Source organism: Eutrigla gurnardus (assembly GCF_963514095.1).
Source record: "Eutrigla gurnardus genome assembly, chromosome: 3".
Classification (NCBI taxonomy): Eukaryota; Metazoa; Chordata; class Actinopteri; order Perciformes; family Triglidae; genus Eutrigla; species Eutrigla gurnardus.
In genome coordinates this window covers 16,012,699-16,030,450 of record NC_139917.1, presented here as the reverse complement: position 1 = coordinate 16,030,450, position 17,752 = coordinate 16,012,699, and the positions used below count along the sequence as shown (strand labels likewise).

Here is a 17,752-nt window from a genome sequence, read left to right as displayed (position 1 = left end):
ACATTGTCAAGGGAGGAAATGGAAATTGATAATTGTGTGTGTGTGTGTGTGTGTGTGTGTGTGTGTGTGTGTGTGTGTGTGTGTATGCGTGTTTTCTGGGCAGACACACATACACACACACACACACACACACACACACTTTCTTCTCTCCATGATTTAGGCGATCGTCAGCATGTTAAGCACAAGGCGATGTCCCTCTACTTGTGTCTGTGTGTGTGTTCTCCATGTGAATGTGTTTGCCTCCTGCGATGAATAATTAGTTTCGCCTTCACACTGTGTTTGTCACGCTGTGTTTGTGTGCACTTCTGTTTTTGCGTCACAGCGATGGCGGAAGAGTTTGTTTTCATTTCTTTATATAGAAACACATCAAGCAGACAGTTGGATATTGAGGCAAAAGGCTCTGATGTTCTGATTCGGCACAAAATGGTGATATATACTGTGTGTGTGTGTGTGTTTGAGCTGATAGTCGTGGGGTGTCGGTGGCTGGTTATGAACAGAAAGAGAAACAGATAAAGTGAAATAAAAAACCTTGAAATGATGATACTTTGAGTGCAAGTTCTGGAGTTTTTGCAATATTCACGTTTCAAACTGCGGCTGCAAAATCGTTTCAAGATCACACAGGCAGAGGATTTGAGAGCCTAGCAAATATTCATCACACATCGCTCTCATTGATCACACTCGAGTGACAGCCACATAAAGACCTTGTCGATTGTCAACCTGTGTATGTGGAGGCAAAAAACCAGTCTGTCAATCATTCCAGACAGGGTCTTTGATTATTTCTGAACATCAGTCAGCAACTGTACAGTATTAACTCTACTCCCATTGGCGAAAAAAAGCAAAGAGTTTAACCTTGATTGCAGTTTGAAAAGGATAAAGGCTTTGAACTACACTTTTCTATGTGCATGATTGCTGGCTCATGTAGCCGTTTGGAGCATTGGTTTCGCACGTCCTCAGAAAGCAATGCTACGCATCCGTAAGATGCAATACGCACATGAACAGTAGGGGCAGTATGGCGGTCAACCAGTTACTGTAATAGACCATGTCCAATATTACCTGAAGCTGAATAACGTGTCATTGATAAATATCAATGATTCATATTTGGTGAGAGATGAGTAACATTTTCGTTGTTGACGTGGAAACCTGTAAAAATGAACATGTTGGAAATACGTTTCTGAGTTATGGCTTTGAGTGGAATCCCCCAGTAACACATATTGCGTAGACAAGTATGTCAGCAATTCCGTTCACGACGCAACGGGTTAAAAGGCAAGTATATCTCCAGCTTTATGAATGCCGTCCATCACACTACAGTTTACAGCTGAGCTGTCGCTTCTTCTTAGTGTTGACAGCTGATAACTTACATCTGACATGACATACATTTTAAATGCTCCTTTTTTTCATAATACTCGTGTGTAGATGTTTGTTTTTTCTTTTGCTTTCTGTGGCTGTTGAACAGACTTGTCAGCGTGAAGATAAGAGAAAATCATCAAAACACGCTGAACGAGAAGGTGTATTAAATTCCAGAAGAGTCCCTTTAAGGTTTTATTATCTCTGTGTCAACACGTTGCCGACCAAATTGTCACAGCAGATATTGAATCGGCGGGAGACAGAAGTACAAATACATCACTATTAAGAGTCAATGTCGCACTGAGTACAAAGGACTTCAGGGTAACGAATTGCAGACAGGCAGTATAAGGACTCATAGGACATGGAGCACCTGATAGTCTAACCTCACACTAAGCAAACCGGTCTGTCATCCAGTTTACTTGGTGTGTTTGTGTGTGTGTGCCGGTATTTTATGAGCTGAACCACAGGAGCATTTGCTGTTTCCCCCTTGAACTAAATGATTATGACTACCCATTTATTATGAATGTCTCTATGAGTCTAATCTTTAAAAGCGCAAAGTATTAGTTCAACAAACATTTGTAGAAGGAAGCTGTTCCAGGTGCAGAAATGAGCTCTTTAGTGAGTTAAACCTCATTGGGAATTTTTCTGCCGAAGTAACATAAAGCCACGGGGAGACGGGCAGCATCAGTGGTGAATGTGTTTTGATGTGCAGCGTAGGAAGTTGGTTCTTTGCCGTAAGTATTACAGTGCGAAGGAGACATTTTTTTGCAAGATTGAGAGAAGGTAAGTGTTGGGAATTTGCAGAAGTGCCAGAGAACTGTCAAAAGTGGAACTTGAGTTAAAATTATGCAAAAGTCAGGCATCTGGATCAAATGTTCATAAATTAGTGTCTGTTTGATTGACGTCTCCTCATAAAGCATAACCATTCCATCCATTCCCATCCAAAAAAAAAAAACATAATGGAGGAGAAACCAATTATGTCCAGGTTTGCCATTATCTATGATGGATCTCTTTTTAGTTTCGAAATTACCAAAAGCATGCAGCAGAAATTGTGGAAGTAGGCAAGAGGAAGTACATTGAAGTCACCGCCGTACTTGTAATTCAGGCCAATGTCAATTTAATAAATAGAAAACACTTTTTTCCCCTTTTCATTCAATGCTCATGTCGATGCTGGTGCTAACTAGTTGCCCTCCACCCAAAAATGTGTGCTGAGAGTTACTTCAATTGGGTGTTTGACCTTGAATGATGGATATGGAGAGTTTGACAGTGGAAGGTTGTTTTCATATTCATCTGCTGAAGGGACAAAGTTCACCTTTTCCAACGCACCCTTGTTGTGTGATGTCGCCATTTCCAAAAGTTACAAAGTAGATTTGTCTTGTTCTGCGTACTGTGTTCCTGTTCGGTGATTACTGACAAAATAATCCAGATATCAAACACTCGGGAGGGATCTTTGAATGCCTCACATTTGGTTCGCTGCTGTCAGACAGGAATTCTCTTCCGATTGTCGGGAGGGCTGAATCAGGTTAAATTGGCCCAATTCTCAAGTAGTTTGAGCCCATTTTAAGATGGTCTTCAACTCCACTAAGCTGAGGACAAATGGAAACATCAAAGAGTCTAGAGCAGCTGTTAAGAATGCATTGATCCAAGGAAGTTATGTAATATTTGGAGTTGTCAGACATGATTTCCAAGCAAGATTTCACGTTTTCTTGTTATAGCAAATTGTCAGTTGGCCCTGCTCCAGTTAACATGGTAGAAAGCTGGAACAACCTGATAAAGATGGTACCTTGAGAACAGTCACATTTGTTCAACCAGAGGTTTCATCAAAGTGAAGTGGTCATGTTTTTCTCAGGGCTGTGTAACAGAGGTAGAACTGTTCTGAAGCCATTAAGTGGACTTTTAGTGTTTGTTTCACAAGCACAAAACAGTGATTTAACTAAAAAGTTTGGCCTCTTCACTTTTGTCCTACAGCAGTAATAGCAGTGATTCTCTGCTCGACTGTTTCCTAAAGTGATTTGGCTGATGAGGGTGCTTGTTTCTGTGTTGTTATGAGCCCATTATTTTCTACCCTCATTTTCAGTCACAAATAACCCAAATGCCTGTGACGCATTTGCCTTGTCATGTTGTTGTACCCCTCATGGCCATGAGGTGGCAACACAAACCCAGATATCAAGCTCCACCGGTGCGAGGCATCACCTCATCCCCATCGCCCTCTGCCACTCACTGACACTATTTCACAATCTCATTCCCATCAGCTCTACTGGCATGTATGAAATAACAACAGTGTTATCATTATTAAATATGATTATCTTTTAAGAACAGTCCTTGTATGCTCATTCAGAATCTAGCATAAGAAATAAAACACTACACCGAAGACAGTAAAAATGAAAAATATGGAATATAAATGTGAACACTGTTGACATGAATACATATTTTAATGTATTCAAAATACCTTGTATAATATGTTCTATCATTTTTTGGCATCATATAGATATTCAGCTTTTGTAGATGAAATTGCTGATGTGTTTAGCTTCATGTGACCATTGACATGAAATCACCCGGGCCATCCTTCCTTTGGAGCCGGTTGCTGAGATATGTTGCCAGCTTAGTCGAGGAGCAGGGGAGGCAACGGCATTGAAACTTTGTGAGCCGCAGTGTCAGCTTTCCACTTGGTCTATCAGAAGAGTGGTGTTCGACAGATGCCTAATTAGGCACAACTAGTCTAACACTGTATCGAATCTGCAGTGAAGACGTATAATTCTGCTCCCAATATTGTTTGTTTAAAAAGAAACATTTCCCCCGCCTGCAGCTTTAATCTCAGTATGTAAATTTGAGGGATATTTTGATTGACATCTCTTGAGTGAATTACGCCTGCACAGTCCCACGCACATTTGCCAACAATCACACCTGACAAATCAAATATGCATTCTGCAGTCATGGAGGCTGAATAAAAAGTAACTTCTACCTGAGCAGGCTTTTACCTATTAGGCGGAATTAATGTCTTGTATGTATGACAGTAAACTATAAACACAAAATACAAATCTGCTTTACCAAACAAGACATGTTTTTACATTCTCACAGCACTATTCATTAGACTCTGTCAAAATGACTTAATGAGATAACACAGGAAAACAGGAAAAGATTATGTATAATGAGATTATTAAATCCAAGTGGAACAGTTGACTGCACGCTTTATCTGTACTGACTGGCTTCAGATATCAGTTGTTTAACTTTTTTCTACATGAAAATTTAGCATGACATATTGTTACTGCAGCAACAGCTGATTTACTGTATGACTCTGTGTACTATTTCTCATTATATACAAATCTAAACTGATATGGCTATTTTAAAAAGTTGCCTAAGGAGTCCTCGGGTATTATATTTGCATAAAGCAAGTGAAACTTTTACAGACTACATAGGCACTACAGTAACGGTTGTGACAATTGCTGCACAAAATACTAAATACATATAAGAAAGTAAATAGTTACACTTGGATAGGTCGGAAATTAATAATGCCCTGGATTTAATACACTATACTAGTAAAAATGTGACAAGGCATGTGGCATGTCAAGATTATACAGATTGACTAGTGTTTGGAGTTATGTTTTACAATTAATGGGTAGCCTAACTTTTATTAAGCCGAAGATTAACTTTATTGCACCACAAGGTGGGGCATTTGTCTCGGGCACTTCATCCATCCTGCAGCCACAAAAAACAACATGATACAAATACGACAAACATTAGTATGACCCTAATGGTGTGTAGTACACGGCATGGTGCCACGTACTGTGTAGCACGAGGTAGCATGAGGTAGTCCAGGTCGCAGCCGAGCAGCACCACCGCCACCGCACTCGAATTGAGTTATAAATGTCAGAGATTGATTAAGTCCCGGTCTGTCCCAGAGTCCACAGACAGCACAGCTTCCAACGCCGTGAAAAGACACTTCTTGCCTACAACCTCCTATAACCTCCTCTGTATCCGTTTAGATGTAAAGTGTGGTAGTCTGCTAGTCGTACCAACAGATTTAAAAAGTCTAGCATCTAGCTAGCTGGCTATCGAGCTAGTTAGCACACTCGCTAGCTCATGGATATTCATTTGTGGAAGTTGTAATAGATATTATACTGTAGTTCACTGATAGCATCCGCTGAGCTTCTTCTGCTGCAGTCGTCCTTTCTCACAGCCCTCGCATTCATGAAAGGGGCTCTTTGGGGGCCACACACTGAGCTACGGTAAGTGAACCCGTTCTGCTACGATACCAATCACAGGTGTTTTCACTTGATTTGCCTGATTAGACAATGAACCAGGATGCACAACCACTGAGTCTGGAACGGGACAGCAGCCATTTTAATGTTATTAATGACACCTGTGGTTTAACTGCTGTGATAAAGGTCCTTGACACAAGTTGTTTATACAGGGGACACAATGAATAACAAAACAATTATCCATTATTTACATTCATAATTATAAGTGTAATGGTTGTTGTTGTAATTATTACATTAACAATGGTTCATTTGGGTTTCCTTGTAATGAAAGGACAAAGTTTTATCAGTGCTCCTGCAATATGTCGAAAAAGGCATGTACTAGTGAAAAGTGTGGTTGGAATGTCTTTATAGAATGATATTTTGTGTGTGTGTGTGTGTGTGTGTGGTAATTTTCTCTTCAAAGTGAAGAGAGCAGCACACAAACCGGACATAACTGGCATCTCTGACTTATCATAATCCATAATGCTTGTTACAGTAAAGCAATCTTCTGCTGTGTAGCTATTGATTCAAAAAACCTCAGTGACACATAAATCATTCAAAGCAGGTTGAACCACCTGAAGGCCAGAGCATGAATGAGCTTAAAATATAGATAGAATGAATATATGTATGTATATGCACTGATGGTCTCTCTCTCCCTCTCTCTCACACACACACCCACACCCACACACACACACACACACACACACACACACACACAAAGCTATTTGTAAGTACTTACAATAAATACTATCAACTACATGTAGCAGCACAATTGGCACCGTGGACAAGATAAACTTTGGCAGGCTGGCCTCTGAGACACACTGGTTTATTAATGCAACAAAGTGTGTTGAAGGGCAAATAATGAGCCCTGTTCTTTGTGGAGCCATCAATATTGCTGCAGTTTTCACACCGTCAATAATATGGTCAATACACTGACCCCCTATTATCACATGTTTCTCTTCAACTTGTTTCTAATTAATCACGCTGAACTGTAAGAGAAGGGAGACTTAGTGGTCACGACTCAGAAGCAGAAGTGTTTGACCCGATGCTAATAGGCATTTTCCACAGCAGATGATCTGACTTTAATAACTTTTATGATGGCTCTGTTCTGTTCACGTGTCCCAGTAAGTCGTGACAGTGAGGAAACATAATACAATGACCCTGAGACTGAAGGCTTTTTACTGTCATAGTGAACCTTTACATCATGTTCATTAAACGTATTTACCATCACAGACATCTTCATGTGGACATCCGTTACTGGACCATTGTGAAGAAAGGTTTCATGAAAGGCTGCAAAGTGTGTCACCACCACATATCACCATACTCCCTTTCTTCTTCCTGCTCCCCATCTCTGTTCACAGATCTCAGCAGGAGCAAAACACCTTTTTGATCATTATTGCAGCAGAGCGTGTGTTTGTGTGTGTGTGTGTGTTCATGATATTGTACACTTGTTTTTGTCTGAAAGATTGTTCTGTATACTGTTACATCTTATATAAACCGACTATTAGCTCTTCAAACACCGAGGCTGATTAAATGAGTGAAACTTGTGATAGTGTGTATGTGATTCCCTCTGTGTGTGTGTGTGTGTGTGTGTGTGTGTGATGTAATCTCATTATCGCACTTTTGAGAATGATTTGAAAAACTTTGAGCTAATTCAGCTGGGTGGTTATTAATGTGAAAGCAGTCCCTTGCCCTCTCCGGGAAATCCTCTTGTATTAGTTTCCATGTTCATCGCAATCATGAGCAAGCTTGCATGTATGAATTTATTGAACGTGAATTTATTTTTTTATTTGTGTCTTGAAGTCAATAGTCTGTGTGTTGTGAATGGGGTGAGAGATAGTTAAGAGAGAGGAATAGGGAAGAAAGAGTGAGATGCAGAAGTATAAATATGACAAGTGGCAAATGTCTTCATTAAACTCTCATTTCTGGATTGTTTCATTCTGTCTGCCTCTAAACTTTTAATAGCATCCAATGAGTCTCCGTATCTCTGCCTCTGTGGCAGCCGCACTCATTTTCTCCATCTGTGTCTCCGGCATGTTTCCTGACTTTTCTGAACTTTTTCCTTCTTTTTTTTTTGGTCTTTCCGGTCACCATCAGCAGTCACTGTTTTCAGAACCCAGCAGACAGAAAACCTTCAGAGTGCAGATGGTGCACAAACAATTTTCTTTTTCTCTTTTTCAATTACACAGCAAACAATCACAATGATGAAGCAGTGATTGTGAAATAGTGGTCGAAAGCATCAAATCAGTCTGACCAAATCATGTCTACGCACATAGGACTGAACTGATTGAATCAGTGGGCGAACCAAGGTTACATCTCACACAGAAGAGTAATGATTACCCTCGTATTGACAGTGCTGCTCCAATTTTCATACAAATCAAAGTGTAAGTCAAACTATCACTCTTCTCTAACCTTAACCAAGCTGTTTTTGTACATAAACCCAACATTTCTGACACGGATTTGTAACCTTTTTTGGATCGGCACTGTTTGGAGGTTCGTGCCGAGAGAAAAACCAAGTAAACAACAGTGGTGAGATATGACCTCCTTGGCAAAGCTAATAAACGTCATTATCTCTCTAAAACAAAGAAGCAGCTTACTTGAGTTCAGCTGGATTTTTGAATCACTGATCCAAATCCAGGTTAATTGAGAAATCAGGCCGAGTAGTCTGAGGAAAACAGCTGGAAGCTGTCAGTCACATTCTCGGTGCGCCAGCTCCACATGCAGAAAGGAAGGCTGAGAGGGGAAAAGCAGGCTTATGTGATATACTCACCTCACATAGATCCAATCAAAGCGTGCATTTTTTAAAGTGGAGCAACAATGTAACATATATTTAGGCTTTAAGCCACTCAATGTGCACAATGATTGGAGACAAGCTCAGCGCCGTTATTGTAGGGCACACAGAATAAAAGTATAAATCCTCGGCCTTAAATGGCTTGTTGCTCTTAAAAGGACTGCGAAACACCCCGGCTTGAAACAGAGAGAACATAAATGTTGAATACATATTTTATTTTTAATGAGAGATTTCTAAAGTGGTTGCTAAGCAACACAGTCTGTTTGACATTCCCAGTATGATTCCATAAAATTTGCCTCTCAATTATGTCTTCGTCCTTTTCTTTTTCTGTTATCCTTCAAAACTGTAGTACTGTATAAAGCATCACGCTCACTTAAGTAGGCGAGTGATGATCCACATTCTCAATTATTCTGATATTTGAAGCAGTCCAAATAGAACTGCAAGTTTTCCTTTTGAGCTCAAACTGCAGGAATATTAAAGACGCCTGAAAAGTATCTGGTTTGTGTCCCTTTTGTTCAAGGATGAAGGAGAGTAACTCTGCTGCTGCAGAAAAACCCTCTGGACTGATTATGATCAACTGCAAAATAATTTTACATCAATCTTTTTAAATTCCTAATTTTTAACTGTGTGTGGCAACAACTGTATAGTTAAGCCTTATGAAAGTACATGGTTATGGCAAATGAAATCCTGTTAATGTGGGGAAAGACTGGTTGAAGTACAGCAAACACTGATTGTAGGTCTGACCTCCACAACCTCTCAGTCTGAAAGAGGTCTGTTCAACTTCAGCTGCTTGGTCTAAACTATATTAGATATTGCACTGGTGGAAGATGTTCTCAGATCTTTTACTGGAGGTTCTCCAAATGTTATGACTACTTTTTTGGCTGCGGGTGAAACCGTGTCAGTGTTTTGATCCCCAGCTCCTCCTGGCCACTGAACCCCAAATTGTTCCCAGTGGTTTGGATTGTAGCCGGCTGCCACCTCTGTGTGAGAATGTGTGTTGGACTAAGGGAAGCACTCTGTAAAGCACTTTATAAGTGCAGTCCATTGGATCATTCATTGAATGAGTGGCTGTGTGTTATACTTTTAAATATCTTTGCATCTATTATTCTATTTTTGCTGCCGTGTTGTGGGAAAAAAATGACACCGATCTCACTGCATTCAAACTATTTTTATTTATTCTGTTCTATGCAAGTCAAAGGCATTTTTTTTAGATGCGTCTCCCCATCTGCATAGCAAACGCACAAAAAGCAAACACCTGCACGCACACACAGACCGGGGGACTGACAGAGTGACGGACGCACACTCGCCTCTTTGTCAACAATCAATACACTAAATTAAACAGCAATCCAGGGTATTAGATGCCACATGCAGGAAAAGAGGAGAAATGAGAAGGACACACGCACACACACACACACACACACACACACACACACACACACACACACACACACACACACACACACACACACACACACACTTAATAGAGTCAGTATTTGGTCGATGTGAGATAGGAGGTGATGTAACGACCGTGAGAGGCTATCTGCTGCAGGCTACACACACACACACACACGCACACACACATGGCTCAGTCTGTTAGATTTGGATGGAAGTAAGATCAGACTTATTTTTAAACTCTCTGGTGTCAAACAAGGGGCTGCCCTGCCAGAGTGGGAAGACGTCTTTTATTTGCGGCGCTTCAGTGAAAGTAACTGCATCCGTGCAGGGTTCCTCATTTACAATGGGAGCGAGCATCTCGAGGACACAAGACCTACTTGATCCTTGATCCAAAACTTTTGAGTGGATGAGAAAGATTGGATTTCCATCCGCTCGGGTTTAAGTGAGTGCAAAGGCGGGGTGTTGGCAGCAGAGCACTTTTCAAGGGCGAAAGTTGATATAGAAAAATAATGGAATCTATGTCTGTTAGTGTAACAGATATGCTTGCTGCGTATGCTTTTCACCGTGTGCAGAGGGTCGAGAAATACATATCATCGATACAGTATTTTTTTTTTCATACACGTTCTTTGATGCATGCTAAAGGCGAAAGTTGTGGATTTAATGTTTAAGAGTATAACATTTATGACACTTGTTGTTCTCCATTAACATTCAGTATGTACATTCTGTACAGAACAAGCAGTGGACTCCATGTATGAACTTTTTGTAAGGATGTGAAAGTAAAATGACACTTATGCCTCGTCTCTTTTAAAAGCCATTACTGATTTATTTGGGCTTTCTTGAACAGGAATCATACGACTGAGATCATTAAAGGAGAACAGGCTTCAAGCAGCGAATGTGACAGTGGGATCATGGTGCCTACACGACCTCCGGGGTGTCTCCAGATCTGCTGTGAAACATGTTCTTTCTTCACACATCCACATTTTTCCATTATTACATTTCTGACTTTTTTTGTGCGTATGAATGAGCCTTTGTATTCGTCGATTGGGAGGGAGAGAGAGAGAGAGAGAGAGCTTTTATGATCGCTCCTTCCTTTGAAAATGAGCTATTACAGTTTTGATCTGGTGTGTTCCTGAGAGCAGGATTTCTAAAAGTGCCTGCTCTCATTCACTGAAGTTCATTATACAAACTGTGCTTTTCACTCTCCTGGTTTGGTTTGGTCGTGCAGATAAAATCAATGCTACAGGTGTTTAAACGAGGCACTAAATCAACAAATTAGTGCTAACTTCTAAGGTGCCCGATCTTCCCATCCTGTGATAAGAATTCCAAACAAACAGGACATGGACAACAAAACACAACGCCGTAGGGGAATGTTGTCACCTTTCAACTGCTTGTAAGCTTGCACTGCTTGTATTCATTGTATTGTAAGTGTCTCCAACATTAATATACGCAGCTAAACCTGGGTTCTGTATTCTCAGTCTACGTGACGTGTACTTTGTAGCCCGTGGTTTGTTTAAAATAAGGCCGTTTGAAACTGAACAAACCATAACAACTCAACAAAGTAAAGGTGTGATGTTGCAGCCATCCTCTTCTCCTCTCCCCCGTTTCATGCTCGGCCTTTGATGGAGGGTTGCCAGCAGTGAAAGACCCTCTTTCACATGGCACCCTGCAGTGTAACCCTGGGGGAGGCAGACACTGTGACAGATCACAAGAAGATTTCTCAGTAAAGGATGCACACATATAACACACACACACACACACACACACACACACGTGTATACATGGTTACAGGGATTGAGGATGACAGAATCGGCTCATCGTGTCATCTCTTTATCTCCGGCTGCGGTTTATCAAATGCGCCTGTACTAGAAAGAAATGGCGGGAACAATGTGTGTCTTTCTCTACACGTGTGCACACCTGCATGTGTGTATTTGAGTGTCTCCTGTGTCCAATCTCACGGCATCAGGTTGTAACATCGTCCCCCACTTTATGGAGCACTGTCAGCTTCACAATAAAAGACCTCTTTTGCCTTTTTGCTTTGTTTGGATACCATCTGAGTCTGTTATATAAGGCTCTCCTGGCGTTTTGGGTGTTTTTTTTGTTGTTTTTTTTTCAGTCCTGCCTGCAGATATTGCTGAAGGAGCTTCCTCAAACAAAGAACAATGCCAAATGTAGAGGGAATAACCACATCAGAAAGCTTTTGTTTCTGTTTCTTTAAGCAAAAGAAAAAGGGAAGTGGAAAAAATGGGGGAAGCTTGCTTCATCTACTTTGTCATCTACATTGGGGAAGAGAGGAACAACCCCAAGGGTGAACTCCATCTCTTAGGAAAGATCAATTAAGCACACCTCCGCTCATCTCTCAAAATCAGCAAAACCTGTTTCACGCTGAGTTTTCTGTGTCAAAAACTTTTAGTATGTGTTTGTTGTCGATGTTGAGGGATCATGCTGACAATTTCAAATGTTTGACGGCTGTTGCTTTCCAAATAATGGTTAAAAACAAATCAATAAGCCACACTGTTGATCTGGGTGACATGTTGCATTGTTACCGTGAAGACAGGCAGCTCATTTTGAGTCAGTCCCACACACACTGTTCTGCTGCTGTAAATACTCACTAGAGCTTTTTGTCCAAACAATTTCTTTCGCCTGCTGTCATGTCATACGAAACGGAGAAAGAAAATCCTACACACACAAAGAAAAAAGAGGCTATCACAAAGAAAAGGATTTTTTTTTAAAATCTATATAACCTTAAGTTAGACAGGATAATCCTGCCATCTGGCCAAGCCATTAGTGTAAAAGTTTCACAAAAGCAGGCATAAAAACCCAAATAAGAGGCTTAAAACACAAAACGGCAAAACGTTAAAAACAAACACAAGAAACCAGCCAATCAAATGAAATCAAAGAAATATCAGTCAGTGTCAGGACGAGTGTACTCGGTGCTCAAATTATTTTTAATAATGTTTTTAAAACCGTGAATGCGTATAAAATAAGTTCAAAATGTCTCTTTAGCTCACACCAAGATGAGAAATAATAACCAAAACTTTCATCGCTGCGGGTTTGAGGAATGACGTAGCTCATCTAGGCATCAAAAAGAACTTTGATAAGGACGTTTGTTTAATATGGCATTACACAGAAAGAGGTACCGATGTCCTGTTCTACGCTTGTAGAAAACAAGCAAACGCACATTCGCATACAAACAGTGATGTGTGCAGAGAATTAGAGACAAATCGTTAGCATTAGGTACTGAATCTAACATTTTCAATGAAGGTGAACTTGTGTTACCTTGAATAGCAGATTCATTCTTGTAATATCATGCGAGAATCATGAGTTTGTGTACGGCAAGCCGGTGCGCGGACCGATTTCAGGCATGTCTGTTAAATCATCATCACACATCTTTGTTCACATAGTAAAATACAACATGGCCGAAAGGGAAAGCGGGAGAAGCCAAGGCTTATCTAGTCCCGCCCCCATTACCCACAGGAGAAAATCGTCATCATAATCTTTTCTTATCATTGCATTTTTCACTTTACATAACTTTTACTTTTTCTTGTGACATTTGACATAACATGTTACAGCAGTAGGTGGTACAGAGAGCTGAAGTCCAGTGCATACAGATTACGTGTGTGTCTGCACACATGTCCATATTTATTCATCACGATTGAGCAGCAGTCTCATCATGTAACAAGGTCCGAAGGAAAAGAGAAAAAAAGGAAAGAAAAACAAGCAAAAAATAAGAAAAATTAAAAATAAAAAATAAAAAATAAAAATAAAGATAAAAATAAAAGTCCAGTGAAGCTACTAGTTGTTGAGATGGTGTGGGAGCCCCCCCCTTTTTTTTAATTTTTTATTAATCCTCACTGTCATCTGCAGCTCTCGCAGCCCTCGATTTAGCCATTTCCTCCCGGTTATTGGCAACTTCAGCTCGCTTCCGTGAAGGGAACTCGCGAAGTGCGGAGAGGTCAGAGCGCATCCCGACCATGGTTGACCGATTGGTCACTATTTCTTCCCGGTTAGTGGCCACTTCAACTCGCACCAGTGCCGTGGAATCGCGAACTGCAGAGATGTCAGAGCCCATCCCGACCACAGTAGACCGAGTGGTGGCGTTGTCCGCCCTCACACTGGTCATCTCCGTGGCGATCTTTCTCAATTTCCGATGTAGCATGAAGATTCCACATCCCAAGGCGATTATTCCAGTTGTCATGAACGCGAACAAGTACACGTCCTCGACGTCTTCCACATCCAGAGTGGCAAGACAGATGACTCTCCACTTTCCCCAACCATCCATGATGTAGCCGGACATGAAGGTCCCATCCGGGCACGCAGGTTCACCAGAACCCGCACGCCGTGTTGAGAATACTCTGTCGATAGCATTCAGTGACCAGCTCAGTAACTCCATCGTGAATTGTAGGAGTAACAGTTACGCTTGGTATTCATACCTCATTTATATACACATTGTTGATACTCCCTACAAGCGTGACTTAGATGTGTGCAAGACATGGAGAGGCTCCTGAAGAGGTTAGCATATATGTTACAATAGCACCAGTGATGTCATCATTGAAAGAAGAGCAAATAAGCAAGAGAAAGAGGAGAAAAACGGTGTGATTGATGGATGGTTCATGCAATCACACAGCTGAAAGTGCCTTTTTCAAACAGTTTCAAATAGTGGTTTCTCAGATGGTTGTGTGATAAAACATTTGGCGAGTCAGGCTGCTGCTACGACTTCGCTGCCGAGGTTTTTTTTTTGAGATATTATGTTCAAAAGACAGATTGTATTCTAGGGGAAAAAGGAGCAAATCAATTTGGTTTTGTCAACATTTTGTACAAGTCTCAATTCACAGAGATTCCTCCAAACAACATCAAAAGCAGATTGCAGTTCTTCGATCAAACTTGGGCTGCAACCACCAGGTGGTATTTTCACAGCCTCTCAAAAATATTCAGTGGAAATCTATATCTTAACTCACTGTATAAGGCATCAATGCCTCTCCATCTTCCTGTAAGGTAGGCTGGCTAAATAAGGCAGTGTGAGTTTTGAGATGGGATGACAAATTAAGGATCCCCTTGGACAAAGAACAAATCGAAGAGAACTGAGCAAATGAAGAACTGACATTATTGCAAGAAGTTAATGCGACAACAGAGTGCGTCGATAAGCAATAAAGATTTAGATTGAGTTTGTCGACAGATTTAAAGGTCGACAGGGATTTACAGATGTACAGTCTGCAGCAAGCGTGCAGGGTCTTGGAAATGTGCTTCGCTGCTCTGCATATGGGGGAGCATATGGACGGAAATGTGTCCATCTGCAAATGTTTTCCTCACTATCAGACCATACGCTCGCTCTTTAGCGGCTCCAAAACAGTGTAAACAGTGTTAGCTGGGAATGTGTTGTGGTATGGAAGCCTCCCTGTGAATCCGAGAGGGGAAAATGCCATCATTGTCTCCACAAAGGTGTACATTTTCTCTGAATTCTCTTTAAATCAAACTTGAACAACGAGCAATAAAGATGGAGAAGCAGCTGTGGCAATTAGATATGCAGCAAATGCAAACACAAGAGAACGCCTGTCTTGGGTGGGATCCACAATAAGCATTAACATTGCAATTTTTCTTAATTGAAAATCAACTCTTTACTAAAATCTTGGCCCCACCATCTTTATTACCTTTTCTCTACCTTAGTCAACCTCACACACTGTACGTATGTATTCACCTATAGCAGCACTCTTTACAATACAGCCCCCTATGAATGTGTTGATAATTCATATAAAATAATAATTCAACTCTGGCTCCTATTATTAAAATAATACTTATTTACAACAGGGAAAAAGGTATTTTCCTTCCTATCTCTCTATGAGCTAGCCATTTACATTAGTAAGACCTTAAATGCCATGTCTTTTCTCTGGTTGAATATCAGATAGAGCAGACACTGGAGTAGAGAATTTCTCCACCTCTAATGACCCCTCAGTGGCAGCAGTGTGTAAGACGGGGGTCAATCTGCGGAGCTCCTGGCAATCTGAGGTGCACCGCTCCATCTCAGAGTGATATTTAAGCTTTTGTTTCTTAGAGATTTCATAGAGAGTGTAGCTAAAGGTATCTGCCAAGGACAGTCAGGTTCTGACAGGACCTGATGTGCACTCTCAAGCAGAGCCGTTTCTTGCTATAAGCGGACTATGCGAGCGCATAGGGCCCCCGCGCCACCAGGGGGGCCCCCTCAAGTTTCAAGGCCAGCTGCAATACCTGTGGAAGGACCCGAAGGAAAAGGTGCGAAAAGTACCTGGCACATGGCCTGCTGATTGGTCAGATGTGCTGTCTACCAAGCCGCGTTGCTATGACGACCAGTACTACTAAACTAGGAGGGGGAGGGGAATTGCGCCGAGCCGTAGGTTCAGGTCATTCACGGCATGGCATCCAAACGAGCGTATTCGTCTGGCGCCGAAAAAAGAAAAAAAAAGAAACTAGAAGAAGAAAAACGCTCGCAGGATAAAGGTAAGGTTTTTTTTCATTATGTGGGGCAGAGGGGCTAGCTTAAATGACGAATTTTTCTGATAGCTTAAGTGTTTGCTTTAGGAGAGGGCGAAAATAAAATGTATGTCACATGTGAATGTCATAACACTGATTGACTAAAGTGACACCCGTTTTGGTGAATTATAGCAGGTCCAGCATGTTGGCATTACATTAGTGAGGGAGGGTGTGTTGTCAGGCAGATGTCTGTCATGTCTGCTGGATCCTCGTCCAGTGGGAGCTGCTGTTCCATCATAGACCTCCTCTGCTGTTCAATATTTGCCACTTAACATTACTTCAGGATTGTTTTAGTGTGTCCTCAGTTTATAGGTCTCTAATGTGAAGTGTGCTAAACAACACTAATACATATTAGGCCTATTGTAGATTATTATGGACTATTGAAGCAGTGTATTATTGCTCTGAGTGGATTATTATTAACTCTACTGAGCTAGTTGTGTCTTTCTTTACCACATTTATTAGAATATTTATTGTGACAATATAATTTGAACAAATGTACCTACATTCCTACAGTTTAGTTATGTTTTTGATGTATTTGTTTTATTCAAAAGAATCATAATAACGCAAATTAAAGTCAATATAAAGTAAACAATACTATATAGGACTGTTAGGTCTGCCCAGAGAACAAAAGTTAAGACCAGATCATCAGTTAGACAAGTAGTCCACTTTGTAATACTGTGTGAAATATAAACTAACATATTCCTTCAATATCACATAGTGCTCATCAGTCATTTGTCTTTGTTTTATAACTCTTTGAAACTGCTTAAAAGTGACAACTTTGAAATTGGATGCATGCTTTAAAGGAACACTGTGCTGTATATTGCAGGGGTTAATGTAAAAACAGATTATGAATTTCTCCATTAGTGTAACATAACTCAATTATATAGTATGAATATTTGCTAAGGATCTATTTTGCTTGGTAACCTGAGGAGTTTTGTCTTTGCAGGAGCAATACTCAAATATTTTGGAGCCACCGACCAGGAAGCAGCGGGGCCATTTTCAGCACCACCTCACGAAGGAGCAGCAGGGCCATCTTCAGAACCACCTGACCAGGGAGCAGCAGGGCCATCTTCAGAACCACCTGACCAGGGAGCAGCAGGGCCATCTTCAGAACCACCTGACCAGGGAGCAGCAGGGCCATCTTCTTCTCCTGCAGGCTTACAAGGTCAGCAGCCAGTTTTTGGTCAACCAATTGATCCAGCTGACTGGCCATCAGTCCTCTCAGATTCATCCAGGGCAGATTTAGTGGGTAGAGGACCATTTCAGGTTAGCCCAAATTTCACATTTCCCAAGAGAGAAGGTATTCTTTATATATTTTTTTTATGTGTATATATTATATATATATATATATATATATATATATATATATATATATATATGTTATATGTTATATATTTTAAAACTAGACTGAAAACTTTTATGTTCACCATAGCTTTCTGCTAAATCTTTTAATGTCTGCACTGTTTTTAATTATTGCAAATAT

General features: G+C 40.8%; 1 pseudogene across 1 annotated transcript in view; it reads right to left on the bottom strand.

Moving 5' to 3' along the window:
* LOC311011538 (galactosylceramide sulfotransferase pseudogene) overlaps positions 1-17,530 on the bottom strand; it is a 39,210-nt pseudogene extending 21,680 nt beyond the window's left edge. Inside the window, exon 1 of the transcript in view lies at positions 17,248-17,530. The product of the transcript in view is annotated as a galactosylceramide sulfotransferase pseudogene (transcript). The remainder of the gene's footprint in view (positions 1-17,247) is intronic.
* Positions 17,531-17,752: the final 222 nt, after the last annotated feature.